Raw genomic sequence first — 12,563 nt, 5'->3', positions numbered from 1 at the left:
ATATGCATATACATACAAATATACTGAAGCATGGGAAGATTGACTCGATTATGTCATTCGCAGTGCTTCATGGGAGTGGGCGGAGCTAAAGAGATCTTGGTTTGCTTGTGATTGGTGGAAGGTTTGGTACAGCATCGTGGGTAATGTAGTTTTTCACCACAAATGCCACTGTTAAACACTGTAATTTTAAAAATAAGTTGAATACGGGCTAAGGTGGACGCAGACTTTGATTGCTAAGGTGTTCTGGGGGGTTTCCAGGTGGTTGCTTACTCAAGAGCCAAAAACAAACAAACAAACAAACAAAAACTAAGTGAGAAGTGTTACTTCTGTGACACTGTCTGCCATTGGTCAAACAGTCCCGCCCCAACATGATTAGTTGAGTCAGAAGTTGGCAAACAAACTTGTCCATTTGCTCAAACAAACAGAATCACTGCGGCTCCTGCGCTTGAGAACGTGTTTCCATTATCTTTAAAATCCTCAAGCATGGATATTTTTAAAAAGGACTTGAAGACTTAGTTATTTTAGCGTTTGATTAGGTCTGAGAACTGCATGATTTTCTCTGTGTCATGTTTTGATGTTATTTTATGTTTCTATTTTAGAGTTATTTACTATTTATGGACAGCACTTTGGTCCATTCTAATGGTTTTGAAAGTGCTTTATAAATCAAAGTTGAGTTGAGTTGAGATCAGTGTTTTAAAAGCATCACTTTTCAAGAAGTCAATCACTGATTTAAAGTGACTGAATATTAGGGGAAAGTATTCAAAGAAAGGGTTCGGCACACACTTCACCATTTAAGTACATAATGGTGGCTCTTGTACAGATGCATCTTTAGTGTTTCTGTGTTCCCACACACTGGTTTGTGGTCTCATTATGTCTGGTCTCTTTGTTTTAACGCTCTCTTTAAATGGAGCGCATCTCAGTGCCCGTCTGCCAGCGTTCGCCCGTCGCTGTGAAGAGCATCTGGCTGGCACCACAACACACAAAATGGCGGCTACTTCTGCCAACCAGCCGTTTCCCTCCAAAAGATGGCGTCGTCTTCCACCGTTTGCCATCTGTGCGACCGTTAGCGGTTCATAAACTCTGTCTAATTGCATTTGCATATCCTTGATTTAGCTGAAGACGGGGGAGGGGTCGGAGAAAGCAGCTGATCGCTCGTGAACGCGGATCGTGAGCATGCAAATCACTCGACGGGAGAAACAATCCATTCAAAGACGCATTTTCTGTCGCTGACATATGGAAAGCGAGGCATGGCGAGACGGGAGGCCCCTCATATGCAAATCACTCCCTGTAAAGACCAATGAGAGGGAGGGAGACCGAAACGTGACGTCTAATAGGAGGACTGAGAGTAATTAGTTAGTTTGCTCGGAAAGTGCATGTGGTTGAACATGATAGAAAACAACAGATGAGCTTCATAGATCATGATTTAGAAGCATGTTCTCTTTCGAGGCTCGGGACGCTTAATGGAAGCCTCAGTTGTGTTTTAATGAAGTATCAATATGTTTCTCTTAAGAAATAAATAAAGACAGACACAAATGAGTCAAGAGATGTCATGTAGTGGTAGAGCTATAAAATCAATGTGGCTCAGATCATTCGGGCCGCCTGATTGACTGAAATACATCGCGATACAGATTAGTGTGATTATCAAATAACAAAGGCTGTAATTCATTTCAAGAAATGGTTCCAGAGTCATTTTTACAGCTGTGCTGTAAAATAAAATAAGAATATTTTTTATTATATTTTTCTCAAGTACTAGATTTTTTATTTTACAGTAAAACAATACAACTGTAATATGTATTATAATTTTTAATAATAATATATGCTTATTGTATTATTATTTAACAGTAAAATACAAGAGTAATATTTCTTATTTTAATATCTTAATTGAGTAATAATAATAATAATACAACAATAATAGTAATTTGATATTATTATTTTATTTTTCTCTAGTACTAGATGTTTTATTTTACAGTAAAACAATACAACTGTAATATGTATTATTTTTGTTCAATATTTTAATTTAGTAATAATAATAAAATTATAATATAGTAATTTATTAATATTATTGTTATATATTTTTAAATACTAGATGTTTATTTACAGTAAACTACAACAGTAATATTTCTTATTTTAATATTTTAATTTAGTAATAATAAAATGATAATAATAGTAATTTATTAATATTATTATTATTATATATTTTTAAATACTAGATGTTTATTTACAGTAAAATAATACAACAGTATTATTTCTTATTTTAATATTGCAATTTAGTAATAATAATAATAATAATAATAATAATTGTAAAATCGATTTTATAATTTTTAAATTGCAATTGGAATTTTTATCAGAAAGAAAAAAGGAAACATTTTATCTTTTCTTTTTTCTCTCCAAATGGTGCAGCCCGAGTTCAGCCTGAGATCTTTGACCTTTGATTGAAGACTTTCATATCTGGGCAGAGTTTGAGTCGCTGTTGAGATCTCATCTACAACTACGGCTTCAGCAAAAGTGTTCATTCTCTCTCTGTTCATTTTCAGTGATGTCTGTGTGAAAGAACTGAGACGTTAGAGACGCCAGTGTGAGCGTGAGGTTCTGTCCACTGTCAGGGACTTGAAATGAACTGGGTCTAAGACAGTTTTAAATTAGTTTCTAATTCTGCCGCGACACGTTTATTTATAGATGAAGTGAAGCTGTCAGAGATGTAGGACAGAATCCGTGTGTTTCGTTCCCCTTGTGGAAACACGGAGACTTTGACGTCCTCCTGTGGGTTTGAGGACAGAGATGAAACTCAAAGCAAACATCCTCTTTATTCATCAGTCGCCCGAACTGAACTTCACTGTCCCCGTTCCTCATGTTGTGTTATAAAACACTTTTTAAAATGGTGCACATGCACGACTGAAGACGCATGCACACATTTCCGTGTGTTCAATTCAATGTGTTAACTGCTGTTTCTTGGTATTAATTGTGAAATTTTATAGTTTCTACACCAAATTCTGACGATGCACACACTCAACTTTACTGTTTGAACATCACTGACACTAACATGCGATACTGACAGCAATAATGACAGTGAAGCATGACTGCAAACAACACTATTTATATAATCAACATACAGTATGTTTTGTTAATATACAGTGTGCAATGGTGGAGACAAGTGTGTGTGTGTGTGTGTGTGTGTGTGTGTATGCGTGTGTACGCTTGTGTATAAGGTGTGTGTGTGTGTATGCGTGTGTGTGTGTGTGCGAGTGAGTGAGTGAGTGACACAGTGTGTGTGAGTCAGTGAGTGTGTGTGAATGTGTGTTTATGAGTGAATGTATGTGTGTGTGTGTGTGTGTGTATGCGTGTGAGTGAGTGAGTGTGTGTGTCTGTGTGTGTGAGTGAGTGAGTGAGTGTGTGTGTGAATGTGTGTTTATGAGTGAATGTGTGTGTGTGTGTGTGTGTGTACCTACTTAACTATATTTTGGGGACATATTTGTACCCAGAAGTGACTAAAACTGACAAAATCTCCAAAATCCTCCCTTAAGGGACGTCCTCACTTGTAAATCTGTTATAAAAATAAAAGTAATTAATACAGAAAAATGCAGAAAGTTTTGTGTGATAAGTAGGTTTAGGGGTCGGGTTAGTGTGTGTGTGTGTGTGTGTGTGTTTGTGTGTGTGATGAGTATGTTTAGGGGTACAGTTAATGTGTGTGTGTGTGTGTGTGTGTGATGGGTAGGTTTAGGAATAGAGTTAGTGTGTGTGTGTGTGATGGGTAGGTTTAGGAGTAGAGTTAGTGTGTGTGTGTGATTAGTAGGTTTAGGGCTAAAGTTAGTGTGTGTGTGTGTGATGGGTAGGTTTAGGAGTAGAGTTAGTGTGTGTGTGTGATTAGTAGGTTTAGGGCTAAAGTTAGTGTGTGTTTGTGTGATGGGTAGGTTTAGGAGTAGAGTTAGTGTGTGTGTGTGTGTGTGTGTGAGATGAGTAGGTTTAGGGGTAAAGTTAGTGTGTGTGTGTGAGTGAGATGAGTAGGTTTAGGGGTAAAGTTAGTGTGTGTGTGTGTGTGAGATGAGTAGGTTTAGGGGTAAAGTTAGTGTGTGTGTGTGAGTGAGATGAGTAGGTTTAGGGGTAAAGTTAGTGTGTGTGTGTGAGTGAGATGAGTAGGTTTAGGGGTAAAGTTAGTGTGTGTGTGTGTGTGATGGGTAGGTTTAGGAGTAGAGTTAGTGTGTGTGTGTGTGTGTGTGTGTGATGGGTAGGTTTAGGGGTCGGGTTAGTGTGTGTGTGTGTGATGGGTAGGTCTAGCGGTTGTGTTAGTGTGTGTGTGTGTGTGTGTGATGGGTAGGTTTAGGGGTCGGGTTAGTGTGTGTGTGTGTGTGTGTGTGATGGGTAGGTCTAGTGGTCGTGTTAGTGTAAGGGAAGAGAATATACAGTTTGTACAGTATAAAAACCATTACGTCTATGGAATGTCCCCATTTAGATAGCTAAGTAAATGTGTGTGTGTGTGAGCGTGCGTGTGTGTGTGGTTACAGAACAGCAAAAATGTCGCTTGTGCCTGACATGAGTTTGTCTGTGCCGGTGTGTGTGTGTGTGATTAGGGTGTGAAGGGGGTTTGCACTTGAACATGAGGGGTTTGGGGTTCATGTCTGGGGTAGTTTTAGGGGAGGGGGGTGTCTGTCTGGGTCTGAATGAAACCCATTAAAACCATCCACGTGTGTGTGTGTGTGTGTGTGTGTGTGTGTGTGTGTCGCGAAGACAGAATAGTGTCTGGATCGGTGCAAGTGTCCATTTGCATACTCTTCACTGGCTGAACATATGCCATTCAGCCTGAACAGATGCAATGACAAACACACATGCAAATGACTCTTAAGCTCCGCCCCCTGCGAAACACAAGCTATAAATTCAGTGTATCACGCGTCAACGGACGCTGTGTGTGTTTGGGGGTCGTAGGACCATCGCATTCGCCAAATGTGATGCACAAAACACACTAAATAGTAATGATGTCACAGCATCCTCCTGCGCATGACGGCAGCCAATCAGATCACAGCAGGAACAGGAAGTGGATGAGAGATGCTGACTGCACCCTTTATGTGCTGAAAAGGAATTAAAAACTAAATGGGCCTGAAATAATAATAAATAATAAGAAACTTGAACTGTCAAAAATGTAATTTTGCTTTTATAGATGTTGAATGAATGATTAAATGTGTAAAAGTGGCAAAAGCAAACAAACATTAAAGCTTTAAGAAACATTATATAATGCTTAAAAGGTCAGCTGTCCGTGTACTTTAAGAAATTGATACTTTTATTCAGCAAGGATGCATTAAATTGATCAAAAGTGACATTAAAGACATTTATAATGTTACTAAAGGTTTCTATATCCAATAAATGCTGTTCTTTTGAACTTTCTATTCATCAAGGAATCCTTAAAAATAAAATGCATCACTGTTTCCATAAAAATATGAAGCAGCTCAAATGTTTTCAACATTGATAATAATCATAAATGTTTCTTGAGCATCAAATCATCATATTAGAGTGATTTCTGAAGGATCATGTGACACTGAAGACTGGAGTAATGATGCTGTAAATTCAGCTTTGATCACAGGAATAAATTACACTTTACTGTATATTCACATAGAAAACAGCTGATTTACATTAGAATAATATTTCACAATTTGTACTGTATTTTTGATCAAATAAATGCAGCCTTGATGAGCAGAAGAAACATTTTTTTTAAATCATACCGACCCCAAACTTTTGAATGGTATTATATATCCTAAAAAAGATTTTCTTCCCTATCGTGAAGTTTATCCGAGTGAAACGGCTTCAGTAACAAGAACAAATGTGGGCGGGGCTTGATTGTGTCTGTGAGGAACTGATTGGATGGTTGTGGTTTGCTATTGGCTGATCTCGTGTGAGTGACAGGTTGCCCCGCCCACATCATCAGAGAAACAGAAGAGATGCTGCAAGAGGAACTTATTGTTATTCAAGATTTAAATTTAAAACAATAAAAATGTGCACAGAAAAATTATTTACATTCCATAAAAAAAAAATTGGTTACACTTTATTTTAAGGTTACAGTGTAATTATATATTTAATTACTGAGTAATATTAAGCAACTACATGTACTTACTATAGGGTTAGGGTAGGATTAGGGTTTGGTTGAGGGTTAGTTGCATGTAATTATGCATAATTTACTGTTATTACTATGGTAAGTGCATGTAACAAATATAACAAGGACACTGTAATATAAAGTGTTACCCAGAAATGATCAGCACTTCACCTCAACTAGAAACATGATCAATGCACCAATGTTTAAAGTAAACTGAAGTTATGCTGGACTGTGAATGTTTGAATGAGTGTGTAATGCTGAGAGAAGCATGTGTCCAAATTCTGAAAACTGAAAGTTAACACTGACTAAACCTGAGCATCATGACACACAAACGCCTCTAACCTTCAGTCCCCTCGCAGCTTTCCTCAAATTAAACGAGTATTCAGGCTCGGATCTCGCGCCGCGCTTAATTTCCAGCGCTACGCTAGAGAAGTTCAGGGAGTTGGTGATTATTAATCTCAGAAGGGGGCCGCTGGACGTTTGTGGACAGACAATGTGTGTCTAGACGGCTCTGAACGTAAATATTCAGTCGAACGCTCGTCCCGAGTGCTTTTGTGGGGCTCGTCCCGAACCGTGGGAACGCTTGAGCGAGAAGGGCCCTAGAGGTCAAGGTCACAGCGAGGCCCTCGTCTGTATGGTTGCCCTCGTCTGGGCCTGAATGCAAATGAGCCGCTCTGATTAATAAGCAGCGAGAGTGTGTGTTTGCTCAAGTTCACGCTCTTTTATGAGACACACGATGACTTTTGTGATGCGGTCTGATGTACGTTCAGACTCTGCTGTTCATTTCTCTCTCTCTCTCTCTCTCTCTGTTGTGTGTGTGTAATCTGACGTTTATCTGTCGCCGTGGTAATGCTCAGAATTCTGAAGACTCGTTACATTCACGTGTCTTTAATCGCTCGGGACTTTCATGTCATTTGGCGCTTTATTTGGAATCTTAAGAAATTCTGTTTTGAACAGAATCAGTTCATATTACAGACCAAAGTCAATTGAATAAAGACATTATATTTTGAATAAAGAAGAGCGTTTTTTTGTATTGCGACATTTTTTATGACAAATAAGCACAATTTCCCCTTAAATACAATGAATCAAACTAGTATGAAAAATTATATAATTCTATATTACTAATAAAATTAATGTAATGTTATTATAATTATAACTAAAGTATTTATTTTTGATTATTCATCATAATAATAGCACAATTCTTCATTCCAGTTTCATTCTATTGTAATGAGATTACTGTATTAATAATAATAATGAATAATAATAATAATAATAATAATAATAATAATGTTTGTATTTGTTTTACTGCATTTAGTTTGATTTAATTAAAAAATGATTGACTTTCTTACCATAATAAAGTATTACTATAAATTACTGAAAAAATACTGTGAATCCAATAAGAATAACTCAACATTAAAATGTCCATATGCATTACAGTAATGCAAATATGCTTCATTTTCTTTAAAATAATGTCACGATGCATAAAGTCTTCATGATCTTAAAATGACGTTTTTTTAATGCAAAATATAATCTCTTTTGATTTTTGGGGTGAAATATGAATCAGGCATGAGTTATAATCATACAAGTTTTCCCACTTCACATCATTCAAACACATTTTATTCAAAAACACAGTTCAGACCTATAAATGAGGTTCAAACATTATTAAACACGACATCACCAATAAATGTTCATCACCTGTGTTGTATATGCAACAAACACGCACATAATGTGATATACATCTACACATTTTTAATTAGATGCAGACAGCACTAGTATAGAAATCAATGTGGAAAGCGGCTCAGATTATTTGATGATAAATGTTTGAGGCTTGTTTTTGAGATCTTTTCCGAAACGTGAGATTACTGAGGTCTTTTCTCATGATAAACTATATAAATGTGAGTTAGCTCTTGTGAGAGAGCGCTGGAGGGAATGTGCAATTAAACACGAGCACGCCATTAACTGTAAATGCACTGGATGTTAAACGACATGCTGTCGTTAATTCTTTAAGCAGAGAAGACATTACCTCATCAGGAATGCTTCATTTACTCGGCACAACACAATCTGAACACGTTCTGTTCCCGTTTCACCTCATATCTTGCTGTATCTTCCCTCCTCTCTCTCTACACATTCAATTCTATTGCTAGTTGCACGCATAGATATCATATATAAACGAGACATCTAGCCTTTATATATGATATCTATGGTTGCACATGGCCGCCATTTTGGATTTCGGATCAGCGAGGGTGTGCTTAGACACTTCCGGTTTCGCATTACGCCCGGTGCAGGGAGCCGGAGAAAGCCGAAATGTATCTTTTATAGCTGTTTATAGAATCAATTATCACTTAAAATACTACTAAGATCCATATTACTATCACACGAGCTAATGGCTCTAATGGTTTTGATCCGAAATCCAAAATGGCGGCCACGTGCAACTAGCGAGGCGTGACTAAAACATTCTAATGTTACGATCTGTAAACAGCATCTATTTGGATAAAATAACAACAGTATTTTTGTTCATGGAGCAACTTCAACATTTAGTGTTATGAGTTTTTCTAAAACCGTGTCCTAACTACACGCGATAAAAGGTCTTCTCCATGTTAATCAGTGTTTGTCCTAATCAGCCGCGACGGCGACACGCGACGAGTCTATTTTAGAAACGGTTTCTATTTTTCTGCGACGTCGCGCTGGAACAACAAACACAAAGTGTGGCGATGATAATCTCAGGTGCTGTTTATGTGCGTTATTTAATGTTAAAAGCGTGTAATGTGACTTTGAATATCATTTAGTGCTCCAGCTTTGAGGCTGTAAAAGCAACAATGGATAATTCACCTCAGATCTTGAAATTAAACAAATGGAAACAAGAACGTTCAAACTGTGAACAAACAAGTGTATTCTTTGACAAAGATTGTTTTAGTAACTCAGTAGCCTATGTATTTTTAATAATGTTTAAATGGTGTAATATTTGTGAATTTGATTATGTACTTATCCATTTTTGGTGCCGCGAGACTCCGCCCACGCGCTGTTCTGATTGTCTGACTCCGCCCACATGCTGTTCTGATTGTCCGACTCCGCCCACACACTGTTCTGATTGGCTGTGTGTTTTGATTGATTTTTTAAAATAATAGTTCATGTTGTTTTTCAACTACCAAATTATTTTGCATGCCTTGTTTATAAATGTATTTGTCTTCAGAACTCATATGACTTAAAATTATTACATATAACTATGTTATTAAAATATAAAAAAACTAATATAATGTTCTGATTGGCTGTGGGTTTTGATTGATTTTTACGCATCTTGCAGTCGCGTCGCATCTAGTGTAGACCGACACATTATTTGTCGCTGGAATCTTATCGCATCGCGTCTGGTTAGGACACGGTGTAGTCGTCTCAGTGTTTTCTGAACTGCCGCTTTAGTGCTCATCTCCTCCTCCTCGTCATCAAACTTCATCTCTTTTCTCCCGCCCGCTGCTTAAAACCTTTCCAGCATGTCAAGAAAGCGTCCCCTCAGCTGGGGCTCCTGAGGGCCCGCAGGGTTTCACGTTCCCCCTCCTGTCCATCATATCTCAGGATCTAGAAGATGATTTATCGGGTGGCATGAGGACGACGAGGGCTGACAAACACTCATGCATAGTTTTTTGTGGATTTGTGGCCTGACATACACATTCATGAATTTGGGAAACCACAAAGTAATCATCCATACTGTTTAAAAATAATTAAAGGAAATACTTTACAATAAGGTTCATTAGTTAACTCTAGTTAATGTATTAACTAACATGAACTAATAATGAGCAATACCTTTGTTACTGTATTTATTCATCTTTGTTAATGTTAATAAAAATCCAGCTGTTCATTGTTTGTTCATGTTAGTTCACAGTGCATTAACTAATGTTAACAAATACAACCTTTGATTTTAATAACGTATTAGTAAATATTGAAATTAATATCAACTAAGATTAATAAATGCTGTATTGAAGTATTGTTCATTCTAGTTCATGTCAACTAATGTAGTTAACTAATGTTAACTAGTGAACCTTATTGTAAAGTGTTACTGAATGAAAGTTAGCCGAGAAGCAGTAAAACGGAAAAACAGTAAATTGAATTGGGCTGCACTGTGTTTTTGACAAAGAACCGGTTCATAAGAGTCATTTACACTGGGCGCGCTGCAGCAAAAATACGTGTTTTCTTGGCATTATTTTGTGAACTGCAGTGGCAAAGGAAACAAAGCTTGCATTATTATTTTATATAATTCTGGGGTGGCAATGCTCTTTCTCACGGTGGCAACAATGAAAGGTTTATGCAGGATTATGCTGATTTCCAAGTTACTTTCATTGCATCTTGCGTGGAGAATTCAAGAATGCTTTGCGATTAGCACAAGGGAAAAACATCCCATCTATAAGAGAGACAGAAATGTTGATTCTACATGTAGGCCTACTTATGTATTCAATATCTGAATTTATATATATATTGTGTGTGTGTGTGAATTAAGTAAGATTTTAAATAAATAAAAGTGGATGGATATTGGATGGATGATAGAAAAATGGATGGATATTGGATGGATGGATGATGGAAGGATGGATAAATGTAAGGATGGATGGATGGATGTATATATACAGTATATATAATATATTTATATTAAAATATACTGTATATATGGCAGCTCTTGGAGTCGCGCTCCTGAAGTCTTGGTAAACTTTACAGGTGTGCAGAATAAGTCATAAATAGATTGGGCTGAGCTGTGGGCCTGTATGGGGTCAGTTTCTGCTTTCTCATCACTGCATTATATTTGGAAGCAGATGACCCGTGCGTTTGTGCCACCTGTGTTTACCGTCTGGCATATGGGTCGGACACCTACAAACCCAGGGGTCCTCGAATCAGCGAATACTCGTTGTTCAGAATGGAATACTAGTGTACTGCATGTATGAACTACTTATAGTTTTTTTTTAAGCATATATAACATGTGAAAGTATGCAGTAAACAACAATAAATATTTCACACTGTTGTCATGTGATCCAAAAAAGGTGATTTTTTTATGTATTTTTGAACATATTATCATTATTCCAGTCTTCAGTGTCACATGATCCTTCAGAAATCTTGTGTTGATGCTCGAGAAACATTTATGATTATTATCAATGTTAAAAAAGCTGAAACTCTGATACATTTTATTTTTCAGGATTCTTTCTATGAATAGAAAGTTCTAAAGAACAGCATTTATTTGAAATAGAATCTTTTGTAACATTATAAATGCCTTTACTGTCACTTTTGATCAATTTAATGCGTCCTTACTGAATACTTTTGAATGGTAGTGTAAGTGTGTAGTATTTAAAGACTATATTACTATACTATGTATAAAAATACGAGTGACATTAACTTTAGTGTTTCAGATCTGTCTATATCTGTGTATTTTCACCGAATGAAACGGTACAGGCGACGTCATTGGAGAAAGTGACTGATTTAAGAGCAGTGTGTGTGTGTGTGTGTGTGTGTGTGTGTCGTACCATCAGTATTTGCCCTCTGGGTCTCATTTCATGGTTTAAAAAAAGATAATGAAAAGCTCTGTGAAAATGGTCTATTAAAACTGAAGATCTCCTATTAACACACACACAGACGAGAGACAGAAACTCTCGAGCTCGACCTCGTTCTGTGTGTCTCCAGAGGATCCAGAGCGGTCAGAAGAAATAGTTTGACCCAACACACACACACACACACACACTCACACACACACACTCACACACACACACTGAAGAGAGGGATACGGTGAAGTGGTGCAGAATGAAGCCAGTAAACCACAGGTGATGTTTAACTAATAGAGATCAACACACTTCCACAGTTGATTAATCACAGTACATTAAAACAGTTGTTAAGTTTTCTGAAACTTCGTTATGTGTAAACATGCAAATCAGCCGGTATTTAATTAAATCTGCACTAATTTGCATACATTTCCAGAAAATAAATCTGAACGTTGGATAAAGCCAGGCTAAAAATTCTTGTTTCATTTTGTTGACTCATTAGAGTTAAAGGTTTTTACTGAGGGGATTCTGGATATCTCTTTTCATCACTGTATAAATCAGAAAAAACTGTTAAGAGTCATGAAAAATACATATTCATCATGTTTTTAGGAATAAAATATTCTATAAAGTTGGCTGAATGATGTATGAAGAAACCCCTCTATAAAAACCTTCAGAATATAGATGGGAATAAAACTGTAAAATTTGGTGTGTGTAAATGTTACTAAAGTGGCTGTACATTCGCTACAATATTTATTAATCTTCGTTAACGTTAGTAAATAAAAATACAACTGTTCATTGTTAGTTCATGATAACTCCATTTAATAATATTAAAGTCCTCCTGTGGTGAAAATCCAGCTTTTAATGTTGTTTATGTGTCTATGTGGTGTTTTTAATGTGCTTTAAGACAAACCATGTGAATTCATAAGTCGACTCCATTGCTGAGTATTTCCTCCTTAAAACTGCAGTGAACCAAAGACAGT

At 36.8% G+C, this 12,563-nt stretch overlaps 1 long non-coding RNA gene across 1 annotated transcript in view; it reads left to right on the top strand.

Moving 5' to 3' along the window:
* The window catches only part of LOC311087567, a 33,422-nt gene that overhangs the window by 16,311 nt on the left and 4,548 nt on the right, over positions 1-12,563 (top strand). The window lies entirely within an intron of this gene.

The sequence above is a fragment of the Abramis brama genome, assembly GCF_963993115.1.
Source record: "Abramis brama genome assembly, chromosome: 7".
NCBI lineage: Eukaryota > Metazoa > Chordata > Actinopteri > Cypriniformes > Leuciscidae > Abramis > Abramis brama.
This window is presented reverse-complemented; position numbering and strand designations above follow the sequence as displayed.